Source organism: Narcine bancroftii, chromosome 1, assembly GCF_036971445.1.
Source record: "Narcine bancroftii isolate sNarBan1 chromosome 1, sNarBan1.hap1, whole genome shotgun sequence".
NCBI lineage: Eukaryota > Metazoa > Chordata > Chondrichthyes > Torpediniformes > Narcinidae > Narcine > Narcine bancroftii.
In genome coordinates, this window is record NC_091469.1 from 82,187,608 (window position 1) to 82,206,319 (window position 18,712).

The window sequence follows — 18,712 nt, forward strand, 5'->3', positions numbered from 1 at the left end:
ATACTTTTGATAAGTTAAATGAGGGTATTCCCAACATCACCAAGGAGATAAAGTTACGTAAATTCATAGATTGGTACAGGGAAACAGGACAAAAGTATAGCCCAAATATTTGGTTTTCTAGTTGTAATTTAACTTTCAGACCCCTTTGGGAAAACAGAGAGTGGAAAACGAGCAATCAGAGTATACAGGACAGTCTGAAGTCAATTGGAGGACAAGACTTCGAGACTGTTCTTTTAAAAGATATTAGTCATCCAGCTTGCAAGGGGACATTTTTAAAAGCAATTTTCGTTGACATAGATCCCCTAAACAGACAAAAACCTAAATTAAAACAGGCATTAGAAAGCGGTCCCGCAGCTATGGCTGTACAGTTGCCTGCTAAGACTTTTGACCAAGTTATTAAGGAAATTAATCAGGAATTAGAGGAGCGAAATACCAGTAATGCGGCATTGGAAAAACAAAAAATGCTCCGAAAATGTGTAGACCGCTGGAGGAAGAGGGGTTGGTTACCCGGGGGCACTGAGATGTTCCTGACAGGTGAGAGAAAAAAAAAAATTTTAAAACGTAGTGTCTTAGATAAGCTGGAAGAAACAAAACACAGAAGTGAAAGGAAAAGTGCCTGTTTCCAGTTTCCAGCCACGAAGTGTCCGGGTTTGCTCTCTCCCTCCCTCCTTTCACCCTCCCCCCTCTCTCTTCTCTCCCCCTCTCTCTCTTCTCCCCCCCTCCTCTCTCACCCACTCCCCCTCCCAATCCCAATCTGTGGCGGTGCTGCCCTGAAATCCCCAGGTTGGGCAGGGCAGAGAAATACAATTTGGTTTTAATTTTGTGCCCACAATTCCAGCTCCGCATCAAATGGGATCCTGTTTTATCCTCTCTCCCTCCCTTTTTCCCGCACCCCCACCATTGCGGGATCAGGGCAGACATTGTGGGCTGACGTGTAGCTCACTCGAGGTGGGAGGGAAGGAAGGAGTGATAGTTCCCAGTGGTGGGAGACCCAATCTGATCCAGACCAGTGATCACAGGATGAGAACCTTTTAAAACCTTTGAAACGAAAGTGTTAATCTGAAGACTTTTCTCCCAGTGGGGCCAGTGCAAGGCATTTTCTCTCTCTATCTCTTGTGCTCTGTGTATCTGCCTCTCTATCTCTTTCTCTCGCTATGCTCTCTCTCTCTCTCTCTCTCTCTCTCTCTCTCTCTCTCTCTCTCTCTGGCACCCCAGATGGGACACTGGAGTCACGTCCCTTATATTCAGATATTGAGACACTGGGGTGTGACAAGAACCACGGGAATAGGGACACATCAGACGAGGTACAGGCCCCTTTAATAAAAATAGAAGGGGGAGTAATAGATGTAGAGACACCTCTGGAGTCTAAGAAAATAGAAAAGGAGTTAGAGATACAGAAATGGAACATGAAAAAGGTTCAGGATAACATTAAAAACTTAAACAGAGATATTAATGTGCTGGGGCAGATCAGTGAGGATCAAAAAGAATTAATGGTAGGTGTATTTAAGGAAGTGGAAAAGATAACTACAACACTGTCAGGAGAAATTAAAGCTGAAGGAATGGTAATAGGAGTAAAGGACGAAAAGTGTAGTACAGATGAGGAAACGAGATACGATCCACCATGGGAGGAAAGTAAAAGGAAAAGACTCGGGAGGGAGAAAAATAGACATGCCTACCTGGACATAGTTAGAACAAAAGAGAAAGATGTGAAACAACTAAACTATGGCCGAAAAGATTATCTTAGAGATGAACGTGACCAATATACCTTTGACCCTGAGACATTGGAAGCTGATAGGGACAGTGACAGTGACGAAGAAGAGTCAGAACAAGGTGGGATAAATAAATGCATGCCAAGAGTAAAGAAGGAGCAGAAATCCCCAAAATTGAGATATCAATGCCCATTACTGATCACGGGACGGGGAACTCAAAAATATGTACCCTGGTCACGAATGGACTTAGAGAGTTTAATGAAAAAACTACCTCCGTTGAGTAATGGGGCTAGTCCATGGATTTCTTGTTTTGAGCGAGAAACCTGCCAAGAACAATTAGCACTCGCAGATGTCAGAACTATCATGATAAAATTAAAGGCAGAAGGGGCCCTGAAGCAAATAGAGAGAATTGTAAGAAGCAGTAAATTGGGGGATGAAATAGAATTTAACCCACTTTGGAATAAATTTTGGGAAGCACTTAGAGAAACATTTCCTACACCCTATAGTTTGGATGCCTTGGTAACCCTTCAACTAAAGGAAGGAGAGACTGCACACGAGTATTTCACTCGAGCATGGGACTTATGGGAAACAGGGACTGGAGAAAGACCCGACCACAGCCCCTTAGGAAGGGCTCACTTTCGTAATGGGATAATAAACGGACTACCTGCTACGGTTCAAGCAAAATTAAGGGACATTGTGGGAGTAGAGACAATGTCAGAGGATTTGTGGAAAAGACACCTGACACATGCAATCAAACGACATCGTCAATCAGAGCATGCTAAGTCAGAAAGTGCGTCCCAGAAGGAGGTGGACAAAACAACCGATAAATTGGTGAGAGCTATAGAACATATAGGGGTTAAATTAGCGGCCCAACAGATAGTCCCACAGGTCATGGGGCCAGTGATAAATCCGGGACCCCAAGTAAGAAATGGTTGGGAAAGACAGCTAGGTACAATGTATAGAGGGGAACATGCAGTATGCTGGTACTGCCAAAATCCTGGACACTACCAGCGGAACTGTCCGGAGGCTGGGAGAGCAAGGGGAAAAAGATTACCCTCTATTAGAGGCTATCGGGGAAGAGGAGGAAACTTAAGAGGACAAGCAAGGGGTAGGGATGGACACATTGATGGGCCCCAGAGAATCGGGGGGTGGCAGAGTGATCAACAAGTCCAGGCACCTCAGTGTAATGACTATATTGAGGAAAGTGCTGAATTTGATTATTGAAGGTGCCCTGGAGAATCAAAAATCACGCCTCCCTGGGAGCCACCAAAAATTTGGGGGACGGTAAATGGAGAAAAAATTGAATTTATGGTTGACACAGGGGCAGCAGTTACGACAGTGATTAAAAAACCCCCAGGGAGCACATTTTCGGGCAAAACATTATCTACAATAGGATTCTCCGGAATAAGGGAAACACAGCCCTATACAGATAACATCGACATGACATTTGGACGACAAAGGGTTAAAACGCCTGTCCTGGTTGTGCCAAGTTGCCCCATTAATTTATTAGCAAGGGACATTCTTACCAAACTAGGAATAACCATACAATGTTCTGAGAAGGGCCTTCGGTTAACATACCCAGGGGATACAATAAGAAGGGGAGGACAGTTTATAGTAATGACCCCATCTAACGCTTCAGAAGACTCTGTGGAGGTTAGTATTTTCTGGAGTCGGCTACTGTATGGTGAACCAGGCCCAGGGCTGATTAAACAGTTTTTTGAGTGGAGGGCCAGTATTCCTCGGTATGGGGATTACCATTATCCACTAGATCCTATGCATGTTACATTAAACTACACCATCCACCCGGACCAGGAATATGAGGAGAGGTGGGACTCTCTAAAAGAAGGGAAGACAGAAACGATACATTGTCCATTTATCTTTGTAGGTAAGGAGGGAATAGCTGCTATGGTTGTCATGACAGAAGAACAAATGGAGTGGTTCTGCTTAGGAGTAGAAAGTGTGCCTCATGTGACCTTGGGTATTGACAAAGATCATCACGCTCGACAGCTGGGTCCGATGGTAAAGGAAGCGATAGGGTGTGAATACAGGCAGACAGAAATCCCGGGATATTCCACCTCGGAGGGAGGAAAATTTGTCAGACTGAATATTGAAGCATGGGACCAGGTAGTGAATGAGAAAGTAGAAAGAGACCGAGCCATAGAAGGAGAAAATATTGATCACAGAGACTCAGACAAATATCTTTCTAATCTGAGTCCACATATATGGACAACGGGGCCCTATGATGTGGGAGTAATAAAAGGAGAGGTATTTCTAGAATTGGCCAACCCCGGGCAGAAACCAATATGGAGAAAACAATACCGCTTGTCGCCCAGTCAGGAGGAGGGTATTAAAGGAACGATAGAAGGGTTAATGGAGTCAGGGGTTTTAAGGGCGGCACCTGACAGTATGTGGAACACGCCCATCATGCCTGTTCCCAAACCGGGTAGAAAAGACTGGAGGATGGTACACGACCTCCGGGAGATTAACTTGGCTACCAAGACCATCGGGAGACCAGTCCCAGACCCATATGTAGCACTTAGGGCTCTGAGTCCGGAGCACGAATACTATACTGTCATTGATCTGGCAAACGCATTCTTCTGCTTGAATTTAGCTGAGGAATGGCAAGACTGGTTAACTTTCACTTACCAAGCACATCGGTACACATACACTAGATTACCTCAGGGTTATAAGGACAGTCCAGGACTGTTCAATCAGGCCCTTAGCGAAATCCTAATGAAATTAAAGCTCCCGGAAGATGTTACACTGATTCAGTATGTAGACGACCTACTATTAGCAGGGAAAACGCCACATGGGTGCCTGACAGGGCAGCCAAACAGGTTACTGGTTATCATGAACATATACAGGGGATGATTTTGAGGTCCCATAACAAAAAAAATGAATCTGAAACTAAGGAGACTTGTAGCAGATTGAATGACTACACAGATGAGTTTTGTGGAGGAAGAGTGCTGTACAACTGGCTCCCCGCTAACTGGGATGGTCGGTGTGCTCTAGTAACCCTTAATGCGCCAGTGCTGATTGTCAAAATGCAGGAGGGAGACGAGGATTCCCTAGAATTGCGCCACACAGAGAGTTGGCTGTGGAGAAAAAGGAGGAGTGTTGGACTCTTGGGGCCGGGAGGAAGGAACCCTGATGGGGTATGGATTGATGCCATTGGCCAAGCCCGGAATATTCCGGACGAATTTAAATTAGCCGATGAGATTGCAGCTGGGTTTGAAAGCTTTCCTGTTTTTAGTGCAATTTTTCCCATCACTGTAAATAAGAATGTTAATAGGATCAACCTTATTCACTATAATGTCCAGCGCCTTGTAAATTTGACCAGGGACGTTGTTGAGGCAATACATCAACAACTGTCAGAAACTTCCCTTATGACACTTCAGAATAGGATAGCGATTGATATGGTCCTGGCAGAGAAAGGTGGAGTGTGTGCTATGTTTGGAGATCTATGCTGCACTTCTATCTCTAATAACACAGGGCCAGATGGATCACTCACTAAGGGGTTAACGAAACTTAGGGCATTGGCGAAAGAATTAAAAGCCCAGTCTGGAGTCTCCAATCCTGTTTTATCCTGGTTACAGGGAGTGTTTGGGAGATGGAGCACATTGTTAGGACAACTTTTGCTGGGTTTGTTCATTTCTGTATCAATTTTTATCACTTGTGGCTGTTGTTGTATTCCATGCATTCGAACGCTGGTCACGAGGACCATAGAGAAAGCCTTTGCTGACCGTGATGAACTGCCTCCGAAATATCAAGCTGTGCAGGCTGTGGAGCAAGACTATCTCACATTACAGGAGGCGGAGAAAGTTGCTGAGATCGATCTGGAGTCTGAAGGGGAATGTGATGGGAAGGAGGGATTGTGAATTAGATTGTTACACATATAATTTTAACCTTGCTTGTAACCCAAATATTATAACATTGATTGTAACACAAACATTATTAATCAGATTGTAGAACAAGTATTATGAATTAGATTGTAGACCATATGTTAACTTGGGAATTTACTAATGTACGGGGGGTTAGCTAGTTTTTTGCTTGGGGGCAAATGGGATGAAACTTGTAAACGGGCAATGGGATTGGGGTGACGGATGGGGGGTGTACGCAAAGGAGGGTTGGGGGAGCCCTCGCCCACCAGCCGAACTACCCTGTGAACAGAACCCGTATAGAGCTTGGCAATAATAGGCGAACTAATGTAACGCGGTGGTAGCATAGTCAGGGCGAGATTGTCCTCTAAAGAGGACAAAGGAGGGATTGTAAGGTAAAACATCATGAGATGGGAATGTGTAGGGAGTTACCCTGTACAGGGCAGTAACAAGAAGGGGAGGTGTCCTTGTACTCCTGTTAGGTAAAACATCATGAGATGGGACCGGAGAAGGAGTCACCCAGTACTAAGGAGTAACAGAATGCATCCTTGTACTTACAAGATAAGAGAGACATTGATGGATTGAGAGGCAGGAAGCTAGCAGGGAAAGGATAGCAACAGTTTTAGTCATTGGACAAGTAATGATATGATGATGTTCTAAGCATGTATCCAAGGGTATAAAAAATCACCATTTTGCTGATAACGGCAGAATGCATTCTCCGACTAACTTTGTTAGTCGCAAGTGTTACAATCCGGTAATAAAGAACAAAGAACCCTGATTTCGACTCAGCCTGGTGTTTGTCTCACTCATTCATGAACAAAGCAGACCTAACACTATCCAAGATTATTCTGAATGTCCCTATTGTACCAGCCTCCACCACTGGCAATGCATTCCAGGCACCCATCACTCTCTGTGTTTAAAAAAAAACTACCTCAGAGGTCTCTCCAAAACTTTTCTCCAGTCACCTTAAACAGATGTCCTCTGATATTTGCTTTTGTTGCACTGGAAAAAAAAGTGGTTGGCTGTTCACGCTGTCTACACAACTCTCAATGTCTTATACCCATCCATTAATTACTACCTGCGTTCCTGTTATTTCCCCTAGATTCTTCACCCAGTTACACTGGGAACATTTTAATCTGTCATCCACCATGTCTTTGTGATGTGGGAAGAAACCAGGGTGTCCGGGGGAACACAATAATGAGAATGCCCAAACACCAATAGACAGCGCCAGGGATTGGAATTGAACCAGGTCACTGGAACTCTGGCAGTTGCTCTGACAGACTGACTGTTCCTTGCATTTTCTCTTTTTATTTTAGATTTCAATCATTTGTGATATGTGGATAAATCCTCCTTCATAACCATAATCTTTAGTCTGAATGCTTATCATGAAAACACAATGCTGAAGAAATTCAGTGGTTTTACTTTGTTTTCATTGTTTTTTCACTTCAACCATGCTGTCTGCAAACATTTACTTCTGAATCCTTATCGTCCAGTCCTTTCATCCTTATTCTTTATCTTTTTTTGAGCTCATGCATCCAAATGAAGATAAATGTATAATATAATTGATTTATCTTTTTTCTTTCTTTCTTTGGCTTGGCTTCGCGGATGAAGATTTATGGAGGGGTAAATGTCCTCGTCAGCTGCAGGCTCGTTTGTGGCTGACAAGTCCGATGTGGGACAGGCAGACACGGTTGCAGCGGTTGCAGGGGAAAATTTGTTGGTTGGGGTTGGGTGTTGGGTTTTTCCTCCTTTGTCTTTTGTCAGGGAGGTGGGCTCTGCGGTCTTCTTCAAAGGAGGTTGCTGCCCGCCGAACTGTGAGGTGCCAAGATGCACGGTTTGAGGCGATATCAGCCCACTGGCGGTGGTCAATGTGGCAGGCACCAAGAGATTTCTTTAGGCAGTCCTTGTACCTTTTCTTTGGTGCACCTCTGACACGATGGCCAGTGGAGAGCTTGCCATATAACACGATCTTGGGAAGGCGATGGTCCTCCATTCAGGAGATGTGACCTACCCAGCGCACTTGGATCTTCAATAGCGTGGATTCTATGCTGTTGGCCTCTGCCATCTCGAGTACTTCGATGTTAGGGATGAAGTCGCTCCAATGAATGTTGAGGATGGAGCGGAGACAACGCTGGTGGAAGCGTTCTAGGAGCCGTAGGTGATGCCAGTAGAGGACCCATGATTCGGAGCCGAACAGGAGTGTGGGTATGACAACGGCTCTGTATACGCTTATCTTTGTGAGGTTTTTCAGTTGGTTGTTTTTCCAGACTCTTTTGTGTAGTCTTCCAAAGGCGCTATTTGCCTTGGCGAGTCTGTTGTCTATCTCTTTGTTGATCCTTGCATCTGATGAAATGGTGCAGCCGAGGTAGGTAAACTGGTTGACCGTTTTGAGTTTTGTGTGCCCGATGGAGATGTGGGGGGGCTGGTAGTCATGGTGGGGAGCTGGCTGATGGGGGACCTCAGTCTTCTTCAGGCTGACTTCCAGGCCAAACATTTTGGCAGTTTCCGCAAAACAGGACGTCAAGCGCTGAAGAGCTGGCTCTGAATGGGCAACTAAAGCGGCATCGTCTGCAAAGAGTAGTTCACGGACAAGTGATTTATAGATTTATTGATTTATAGAATTATAAGAAAGCAGTAAGTAACATCCTGTCGATTGCGCTTTTGCATAGATTATATGTCACCTGTTTTGGACTCAATTCCATGTATTTTTGTCCCTCTGAAGGAAAGTTCTCTCAAGTCATACAGTACCTAAAACCAGCAAAACTTACATGTACACCCTTAATCTGTTTTCATCCAGCCACATTGGATACAATGTCTCCATTGGACATTGTGCTTAAGATCCTTTCTTCTTTCTATGGTCGATAATGCAATGAATATTTAATCCCACTTTACTGAATACTGTCCATGAAAATGTGGTAGACTGGTAATGGAGAGCAGCCTAGAGGTTTCTTCTAGGAGAAAGCCTATGACATTGACTCTAGACCATATAACATCAGGTCAAGAATACAGAAGGAAACCTCCTTTGATTACTAACTACTGTCCTCCCTCTGCAGATGAATCAGTGCTCCTCCATGTGGGACAACACTTGTAAGCTAGCAAGGACAAAATGCCCTTGGGATGGTGGTTTGAATGTCCATAACTTGGAAGCACTAAAATGATTAGGCAGGTTGAGTACTGAAGGACGTAACAACCTATCTTGGTCTACAGCAGGTAGTGAATGGACTGAAGAGGGGGATGAACCTCCGTGACTTTATCTTCATAGATCTTCCTATGGCAGGTGGGTTTGTCCATGGCAGGATTGATGCAAGAGTTGGTGAGAGGCTGGCTATCTTGCTGCAAGTGACTCCCTTCCTGAACCCAAAGCCTTTCTTTCATTTGCAAGACAAAAGCAGGAGTGTGATGGAATAGTTTCCACTTGCCTGGATGAGTACAGACCTAAGAGCAGTCAAGAAGCTCCAGAACAAAGCTGCCCATTTCAATGGCATCCCACCAACCATCCTTACCCTTCACTAGAGTGTAGAACACCTACAGGGCCTACCATCTACAAAACGTACTGCAGATACCACCTAGGACACTCAGACGTATTTACCACATCCATTATCTATATACCCTGGAAACACTGTCACTTGTAGCTTCAGCTATTACTTTATCTTTGCTGTACAAATCCTAGATCATCCTACCCAGTAGCACCAAGACAGCAGTTTCACCATAACAATTGCCAGTAAACCCACGTGAAAATAAATAGGAAAAAAACCCCAAAGGAACCCTTGTGAATACAAGTGAATGGAGCTCTTCAGATAATGGCACCACCTGTCTCTAATGGGGAGATTCTCTCAAGCAGCAAAGGCAGAGAAAGGGCTTCAGAGGATCAAGGTCACAGGCAATACCCTGTACTGGGTCTGAGTCTGGTCCCCAACCATACTTTTGAACTACACAAGGTCCGTTTAATGACGACGAGTCTTAATCTCTTGGCTCGGCATTGTAAAGTGTCATTTTTCTGCTTTGAATTTTTGATCCAAATGACTAACAGCATTAACTCTTAAGCGATTAATGCTGACTGTGCCCATAATGTGCAATTACTAAAGTGCAGTCGCCCACACTGTTACATGAATATCTGCAAAGTGAACTGTTCCTGCTGCCGTGCAGAGAGCTCATAATGTTGTGAAAGGAACAAAGTGATCAGTATAATTTCTACTGCTGAAGTCTCCATCCTTTCCATTTTGATCCTCTGAGGGCAGAATCATCAAAGTATAACATGGCCCACAGAGAATTTAGTTATTTCCCATCTTCAGCTGGGCGTCTGCAGCCTTTCCTAACTCTGGCTTGGCATCCTACTATGCATGCTGCAGACTTTCCTATCTCCACTTTGGCATTTCTACCTTTTCTTAATAAGCATTCTGCAGTCGTTCTCATCTTCACCTATGCATTCTGCAGTCATTCTCATCTTCACCTATGCATTCTGCAGTCATTCTCATCTTCACCTATGCATTCTGCAGTCATTCTCATCTTCACCTATGCATTCTGCAGTCATTCTCATCTTCACCTATGCATTCTGCAGTCATTCTCATCTTCACCTATGCATTCTGCAGACATTCTTCTTTCAGACTAGCCATCCTGCTCCTGCTGCCTCTTCAATTTTGTAAATCTGTGCTTCAAGTGATGATGAAATTAGATGCTGAGTTAACCTCTTTTGAAAGGCTCTGGCTCTCTCGTCCTAATTCCTTTAAGTCCTGGGATATCCATAATGATAGTTTTTTAGATAAGTAACAGATTTTTTTTGTGAAAACAATTTGATTCATTTGTGATATTAAATAATGACCATAGTAATGGGGCAAGGCTCTCACTGCAGTTCCTGGATGGCAAGTGTTCCAACAAACAATTCCCCAGGAGTTAAAATTGGAAGTGAAATTGTAACAAAGTTCAATGGAACACAGTGGGAAGGTTTGTCATCAAGATGTAGTTTCTCCATGATCTGTCTGTGCAATTGCTTCAATCTGTCTAAAATGACTCAATGCATTATTCACATAAAAGCACCACTGGTCTTCATACTTACAAAAAAAAGCAGTGAAAACTTTCTCTTCAATGTGTATGGAGCCCAGAACTCAATTACTTACCAGGAGTTTTCTTTCATTCAGGCATTTGGCACCAATCAGTCGATTGTTAAAATAAATAGACACTGCTAGCTTCCCTAATGGTTCAGTGGGTAGGTTCACTGATTAGTGTAAGAATTATTTTATATTTACATTGAGTGTTATAGTAAGGTTTTTGACCTGAATGTGCTTAGACAAAGAACATAGAATGTTGCAGCACATTATACAATGTGGTGACGACCTATATAAACTAATCCGCAATCAACAACCCTTCCCTACTTCACAGCTCACAACCCTTCATTTTTCTTACATCCATGTGTTTATCTAAATTTTTGTTTTTGTTGAAACCTTTGGTAGCCACACATTCTCTACCCAAATGAATTTGACAATGTTCAGTAATAATCTAACAAATGATGAGCAGCTGGAGGAACACAATTGGTCAGATAACATCCATAGGTAGAATGTTCAGACAATATTTTGGTCAGATAACATCCATAGGTAGAATGTTCAGACAATATTTTGGTCAGATAACATCTATAGGTAGAATGTTCAGTCAATATTTTGGTCAGATAACATCCATAGGTAGAATGGTCAGACAATGTTTTGGTCAGATAATGGTCAGTCAATGTTTTGGTCAGATAATGATCAGTCAATGTTTTGGTCAGATAATGGTCAGTCAATATTTTGGTCAGATAACATCCATAAGTAGAATGGTCAGACAATGTTTTGGTCAGATAATGGTCAGTCAATGTTTTGGTCAGATAATATCCATAGGTAGAATGGTCAGTCATGGTTTTGGTCAGATAATGGTCAGTCAATGTTTTGGTCAGATAACATCCATAGGTAGAATGGTCAGTCAACGTTTTGGGTCAGCACACTTCTCTTTATGTAAACTACACATAGACAACACTAAAGGCTAGGATCGAGTTTCTGAAGACATGAGGCAGCAATTCCACAAGCTATAACACTGTACTGTTCCATCCCCCAAATCTGTCTTCGATTTCTTGCTTGCACGGCATTTTTTTTGTAAGTACAACATTTCTTCTGGAGGATGCAGATAATTTAAACAAATGTTTCTTTCAGTCAAGGAGCCACAGCCTCATATCAACACTCTTCAGGACATTACATCTGCAGCAGCACCCAACCAGCATTCTCTGGGCTAAATCTTACGGGCTAGATCTCAAACTTAGTTCATGGCATTCACTTTCTAATCAGCCTACAGCATAATAGGTTGAGGAACTAGATAGAAAGATGTCAAATCTGCTAGAGCAATAAACTTCAATAAAATCCAACCAACCCTACACTAGACAGAGCTTCAAAAAAGAATTTCTGCTTGAAACAATTGACAAGAAAATTGTTAGAAGAGCAGATTCTTTTTAATAATATCTTGTGTACCTGCGTTCAAATCAGATTGACATTTGCTTTTGGCATGTTGCACTTTAAACATACAATTACCTATTTAATAGCCAGAAAAGTACACCAGTCAATTATACACCCCAAACAAAATAATCAGACAAAGAGCTTAAACCAGTCATTGGAACTGTTATCTGAGTACCTGCTGTAGATCTGTGTTTGGAAAACCAAGTGCACCTTAGTACTGAATGGCATATCCACTACCTTCTACCATCGCCTATTAATTGAAACCAGAACTACAAACTTCATAATTTAACAGACACTTAAGAGAGAGGAACAATTAGAATGAAATTTAGGAGGGAAGCTGGGACTATTTAATACCTGTGAAATGTTACACAGTTGTGAAGCCTAATTGGAAAGTCAACCCAGCTTCTAGAACTATATTCCTGGGAAGAGGGTGGCATGGAATATAGTGGCTCCTACAGAGAGATTGCATCCTTGAACAGACCAAATGAGGTTGTGCTGCTATCTCCCAGTGATTTGCCTTTTAACTTGATTAAACCTAGTTTTTAAGTCTCACTGCAAAAGCCATTGGTCAAGTGATAGAGCATTCTGTAGACTGGAAACTTTAGATGGTGGGCGCTAGATTAAAGGTGTCACTAGCACTAGCTGTGTAATGTGTAGAAGCTCTGCATTATACCGCATTTCAAAAATTCCATTTCAATAGAAACGTATTTAGGAAGAAGAACTCCAACATAGTTGCTACTAAATTAGCCATTCATGGGGCAAATAGCTGGGGACAATTTCAACCTTCTGATATTTTAGGAAACTTAGGATTTTCCCTTTGCAGGTGGTCTCACTGTAGGTAGGCAATAGAAACAGATTTAACGAGCAGGGCACCATCTGCATTTGGTTCAATTAACACATGTTTTGCTCAAGTGACTGAGAACAAATTAGTACTCTGTTCTTCCAAGAATTAAAGTGAAGCTGGTGTCTGAATGGGCAATTGGATGGGTGAAGGTGACACAGTTAGTGTAGTGGTTAGCGCAGCACTATTACAGCACCAGTAACCTGTGTTGAATCCACCACTGTCTATAAGGAGTTTATACATTCTCCCCGTGTCCACGTGGGTTTTCTCTGGATGCTCCAGTTTACATTCCAAAGTGGTATGGGCTTGGTAGGTTAATTGGGTAGATGCATTTAATTGGGGAACACAGGCCTGTTTTGGTGCCGTATTTTGGTGCTTTTTTTTTAAAAACAGACTCTGATCTCAACTCAATTGCACTAATTAATTTTGAGTTTCATGTTGTGCATTTCCAAACTTGTAGGTGCAATGCACAATCGCAAGTGTATTAAAGACAAATTTGGAAATTGGAGATGTTCAGGTTGGATGCAGGACATGGAATAAAGACAGTACCTGGACCCACCAACGAATCTTAAAATAATACTTCTATAAAAATACTTATCAAGACATGAATAATTTAAATTATAATTTTCCCAATTATTGTACTTTGTAATGAGTATATGAAAATAAAGGAATTGCATGAAAGCTATATTTTGTAAAATGTATCCAAAGAGAGAATGGCCAATTTGATAAAAAATTTGCTAAAACTACTTTCTCTCAACCAATTAGTCTATGGAGTTACATTGCTAGTATTATTTTGAAATGGCTGTCATTACAATCTTAATGGAGCTCCTGGAAAGGTAAAAAAAATTCAATGACTGAATACTGATGTCATTAATAGAGGAATTAAGACTGCATTTTATGTCATTTTCTGTTGCTTTTTTCCTTTCCATTCAAATAATTGAAACTACTGGTAGTTTTAATTGGAGTGTTTTGCACATAATACTGTATGTTAATACCATTCATTTCAGCTTTGGACAGAATACAGCACAATTTTGCAACAAAGTGATAGTTCTTGATAAATCAGTACACCGAACATAAGATATTATCAATTAAATATACACACAAGGCAGCATTGTAGAGAGCACTCTGTGTTTAAAAGAACTTTTCTGCTTCATTGGAACTGAATGGTAGTTATATTATGCATATTAACATAATCAACCAAATTCTTCAATGGCACAAATTAATTATAAAATCCCAATCTTTAAAAAAATTTTTTTAGACAATACGGCACAGTGACAGGCCATTTCGGGCCATGAGCCCATGCCACCCAATTCACTCCCCATTAACCTACACTCCTGGTACGTTTTGAACAGTGGGAGGAAACCAGAGCCTCCGGAGAAAACCCACACAGACATGGGGAAAATGTATAATCTCTTTATAGACTGTGCGGGATTCAAACCCCGGTCTGGTCCCAATTGCTGGCACTGTAAAGACTTTATGTTAACCACTACTCCAACTGTGCAGCACTTAAAAGTGTCAGTTACCCAATGATCTCGTTATCATTCAAAACGTAAGTATTAAAAATGTAACTATAATTCTATTATCCTCAGTTAATTAACAGAAAATGATTTCAAAGTTTCAAGGAAGTGGAGAATGGAAAAATAGGATCATAATGTTGTCATTTTATGGAGAGTTTGTGTTTTGTTTGAGTGTGGCTCCCTGTTACATGATGTTGAATATAAATTAAACTTGCCATCTGTGTGCAGGATGACCAAACCAAATCACAAATTCCAGGAAATAATTTCTATTTTCTCTCATTAGCTGTAACCATCAATTCTCACTGCTCTGTAACATGAGTGACAGTGTAGGGCTTGCCCATTAGTCATCCCTCCTGAATGGTATGAAAAGTTGTGAAGGGCTGTTTAATAGATTTAAGGCCCATTCTGTACCTCTGCCAAAGGTGAACGTTGCTCATATCCCTTCTGTTATTACTTATGACAACGTATTCATTCAAGTGGTCAGTTTTCCTTTGTGATAATCTAGGTCAGCAAACAACTGAATCAAAGTTGCTTATTCTGTTCCTGTATTACTCAGATGACTTCTAGCAGTCACTCAAAGAGTTAAGCAGTGACTTTTTTTCCCACTCCTTCATCCAAGTGTCACATGCCAGCATTGAATTGCAACTAATTTTGTGTTCTTTCTGGGGTACATGATTTGATCCTGCATCATTTATCAGCTGATGCATGTGGTGCATTTACTGTCCAATTTTGAAAGGCAGAATTAATGGACCATTGCAGAAATTCAGCATTGAAGTGGATGTCTTAAAGTCCTCCTTTGATAAGACCATTGTTTAGTCACTTTTCAAGGTAAATTCAATCTTATTTATATTGCAATTTATAAATACCATGGGAATTGCTTTTGAAATTATGCAAAAGCTACTTTTCTGTTGATATTGCAAAGAGGAAAATTGTGTATACTCCCTTTAAAGTGCATTGTGTAAGGAATGCTGGCAGATGATTCAATCCATATTCAAAGGAGATATCAAGCAGAAAACCCATCTGCCTGGTGCCAGAGAAACAACTTAACAGATGGCATCCACGAATTATTCTGACTGATGTCCTTTTGAAAACTGATGTCAGTCAGCTGCATGGTGTCCGGCATTAGCAAAAGGAACATTGCAGGAATATTCTTAATTACTGAAATAATTTGGCAGGAGTAGAAAGATCTTTCCAGCATTGACTTTATTTGTGTGGAGTTGGTTAAATTAAATAGTTTGGAATATTATGCATTTGCATATATAACTTTATAATTGGAAAGTCATGGAAACATTTCTGAACAACTTATTCACTATTCTAAGCCCCCGACCTGGTCTCTTGCTCTATTCTTGAAGCCTATGAGATTTTCTTTTGATATTGGACTATTATTTTCAAGTATTATCTGCCAATTGCTTGCTTGCAATTCCATGAATGTTATGGAATTCACAGCACAGAAATGTTTCTTTCTCATTTGGTCTGTGCTATTGGATTGGATGCATGAACCAATTGTAATTCATTTACAATTGAATATTACCCTCTGTCACTGAGATGAGGAGGCAGGTTTATTTCCATCCATGGTTAATTTTTTACTGTATGTTTTGGTAACCTCGCAATAATGACAGACAATTTAGTGGGGCATAAACAAATGAATGGATCATTGTACTTTATCATTGTACCTATATATGCTATTTGATACATGATTTTGTAATGACACAAGAATAGGAGGCAATGAGTCATGTGCAACTAAATGGAACCATTAAAGGTTATAAGGATAAGTATAGAAATAGATGATCAAATGCTCCAGGGAAGGCTATGGTTCCAGTCTTACTGGGATTAAGAAAATATCATTCATGGAATTCCCATTGTAAGCAGGTTGTTGTAATAAACAGATAGCCCAGAATTTTACAGGAATGTCCGATGTTAAAAGAGAATCCACAAAAGTCTGACGACTTTGGATTGCAGCTTTTGTTTTCACTTAACTCAGGAACTTAACTATTTGATGCCATTGCAACGTTTACATGTCTGGGTCCTATTAAACCATGGAAGATGCCATAAAAGAATACATTTTGGCATAAGGTCACGTATAAAATGAGATGAATGCAATTTGTTGTCATCTCCTGAAGGCTCAGTGGGTGGAGATAGCCATAGGGTTTGAGTGATGGCTATTTTGTGTTGATTTAATTGATGTTCAAGAAGTGTCCAGAGGGCTCCAGTTCCAGGTCATAATTGGAAGACCTTGTATCCATATGGATACTGGGTAACAACAAATTGGATTCTCCTGCAGTGGTTTTTGTGGAAAAAGAAGGAATGGTTCTCATTTTTGTCTGGATATTTGATCGATTAGTGTATATGCCAGCATACAGGACAATCCAAGAAACTTAAAAATGTCACTTCAAAATTAGGATCATCTTATACACCAGGCCTAAAATCCAAACCTTGACAGCAAAGACTCAACACCTCTGCCATCTTCCCACTGCTCTGATGCAATCTTGAGTGTGTCTTGTTTGTTATCAACAAAGTCTCAGAGCTCCCTTGTGGAGTCCATTGCTTAGTCTGACTACCATCGACTCTATGCAGTCTTTAAACGGCCTAGATGTAGAACACTACAAGACAGTACAGGCCTTTTGGCCCACGGTGTTGTGCCGATATTAATTAAAAAATTACTAGACCCTCACCACCCTGTAACTCTTTTTTTCTATCCATATACCTGTCTCTTAAATGCCCTTAATGTTTCAGCCTCCACCACCAGCCATTCTCTGTGTAAAAAAAATCTTACCCATGATGTCTCCCCTAAACTTCCCTCCCTTCACTTTACTATTGCCCTGGGGAAAAAAAAGGCGCTGGCCATCCACGCTATCTATGCCTCTCATAATCTTGTAGATCTCTATTAAGCTTGTTACAGGACCCAATGGTGTTTTATTTTAAAATGTGCTGATAAAATTGAAACCTTTACAGCGTAATTTGGTTTTACAATATCTTTTTTTCTTTGGCTTGGCTTCGCGGACGAAGATTTATGGAGGGGTAAATGTCCACGTCAGCTGCAGGCTCGTTTGTGGCTGACAAGTCTGATGCGGGACAGGCAGACATGGTTGCAGCGGTTGCAGGGGAAAATTTGTTGGTTGGGGTTGGGTGTTGGGTTTTTCCTCCTTTGTCTTTTGTCAGTGAGGTGGGCTCTGCGGTCTTCTTCAAAGGAGGTTGCTGCCCGCCGAACTGTGAGGTGCCAAGATGCACAGTTTGAGGCGATATCAGCCCACTGGCGGTGGTCAATGTGGCAGGCACCAAGAGATTTCTTTAGGCAGTCCTTGTACCTCTTCTTTGGTGCACCTCTGACACAATGGCCAGTGGAGAGCTCGCCATATAACACGATCTTGGGAAGGCGATGGTCCTCCATTCTGGAGACGTGACCTACCCAGCGCAGTTGGATCTTCAACAGCGTGGATTCGATGCTGTCGGCCTCTGCCATCTCGAGTACTTTGATGTTAGGGATGAAGTCACTCCAATGAATGTTGAGGATAGAGCGGAGACAACGCTGGTGGAAGCGTTCTAGGAGCCATAGGTTATGCCGGTAGAAGACCCTTGATTCGGAGCCGAACAGGAGTGTGGGTATGACAACGGCTCTGTATACGCTTATCTTTGTGAGGTTTTTCAGTTGGTTGTTTTTCCAGATTCTTTTGTGTAGTCTTCCAAAGGCGCTATTTGCCTTGGCGAGTCTATTGTCTATCTCGTTGTCGATCCTTGCATCTGATGAAATGGTGCAGCCGAGATAGGTAAACTGGTTGACCGTTTTGAGTTTTGTGTGCCCGATGGAGATGTGGAGGGGCTGGTACTCATGGTGGGGAGCTGGCTGATGGAGGACCTCAGTCTTCTTCAGGCTGACTTCCAGGCCAAACATTTTGGCAGTTTCCGCAAAACAGGACGTCAAGTATAATATAGTGAATTGTTTTTAACAGCATCCACTGGTCAGCAGTCAGTACCAGATTTTGGGGGTGGGGGTATCTTTTTATACAAATGGTATCAATCAAAACTTTAATTTTAGATGTAAATTCCAGGGTCGTCCTAAACATGAGTCATCCTCTGTGCCGGCATATACGGTGGTTCATAAAAAATTCTTAACCAAAGGATAGTGAAAATGTGAAACCTGCTGCCTTAGGGATTGGTTGAGATAAGTAGTATTGATACATTTAAGAGGAATTTTGGCAAAGGTTTGAACAAGAAGGGAAGAGAGAGTTATGGTGATAGATTTATCTGAGGAAGGAAAGGATGAAAGTAAATGCAGGCATGAAGTGGTATGTGATCGTCC

At 41.8% G+C, this 18,712-nt stretch overlaps 2 long non-coding RNA genes across 2 annotated transcripts in view; one reads left to right on the forward strand and one right to left on the reverse strand.

Moving 5' to 3' along the window:
- The window catches only part of LOC138739300 (uncharacterized), a 67,551-nt gene that overhangs the window by 14,357 nt on the left and 34,482 nt on the right, over window positions 1-18,712 (reverse strand). The gene's annotated exons all lie outside the window — the stretch shown is intronic.
- Window positions 15,131-18,712, forward strand: part of LOC138739334 (uncharacterized) — a 35,985-nt gene continuing 32,403 nt past the window's right edge. The window contains exon 1 of the long non-coding RNA XR_011342191.1: window positions 15,131-15,243. This is a non-coding gene — a long non-coding RNA (uncharacterized lncRNA). The remainder of the gene's footprint in view (window positions 15,244-18,712) is intronic.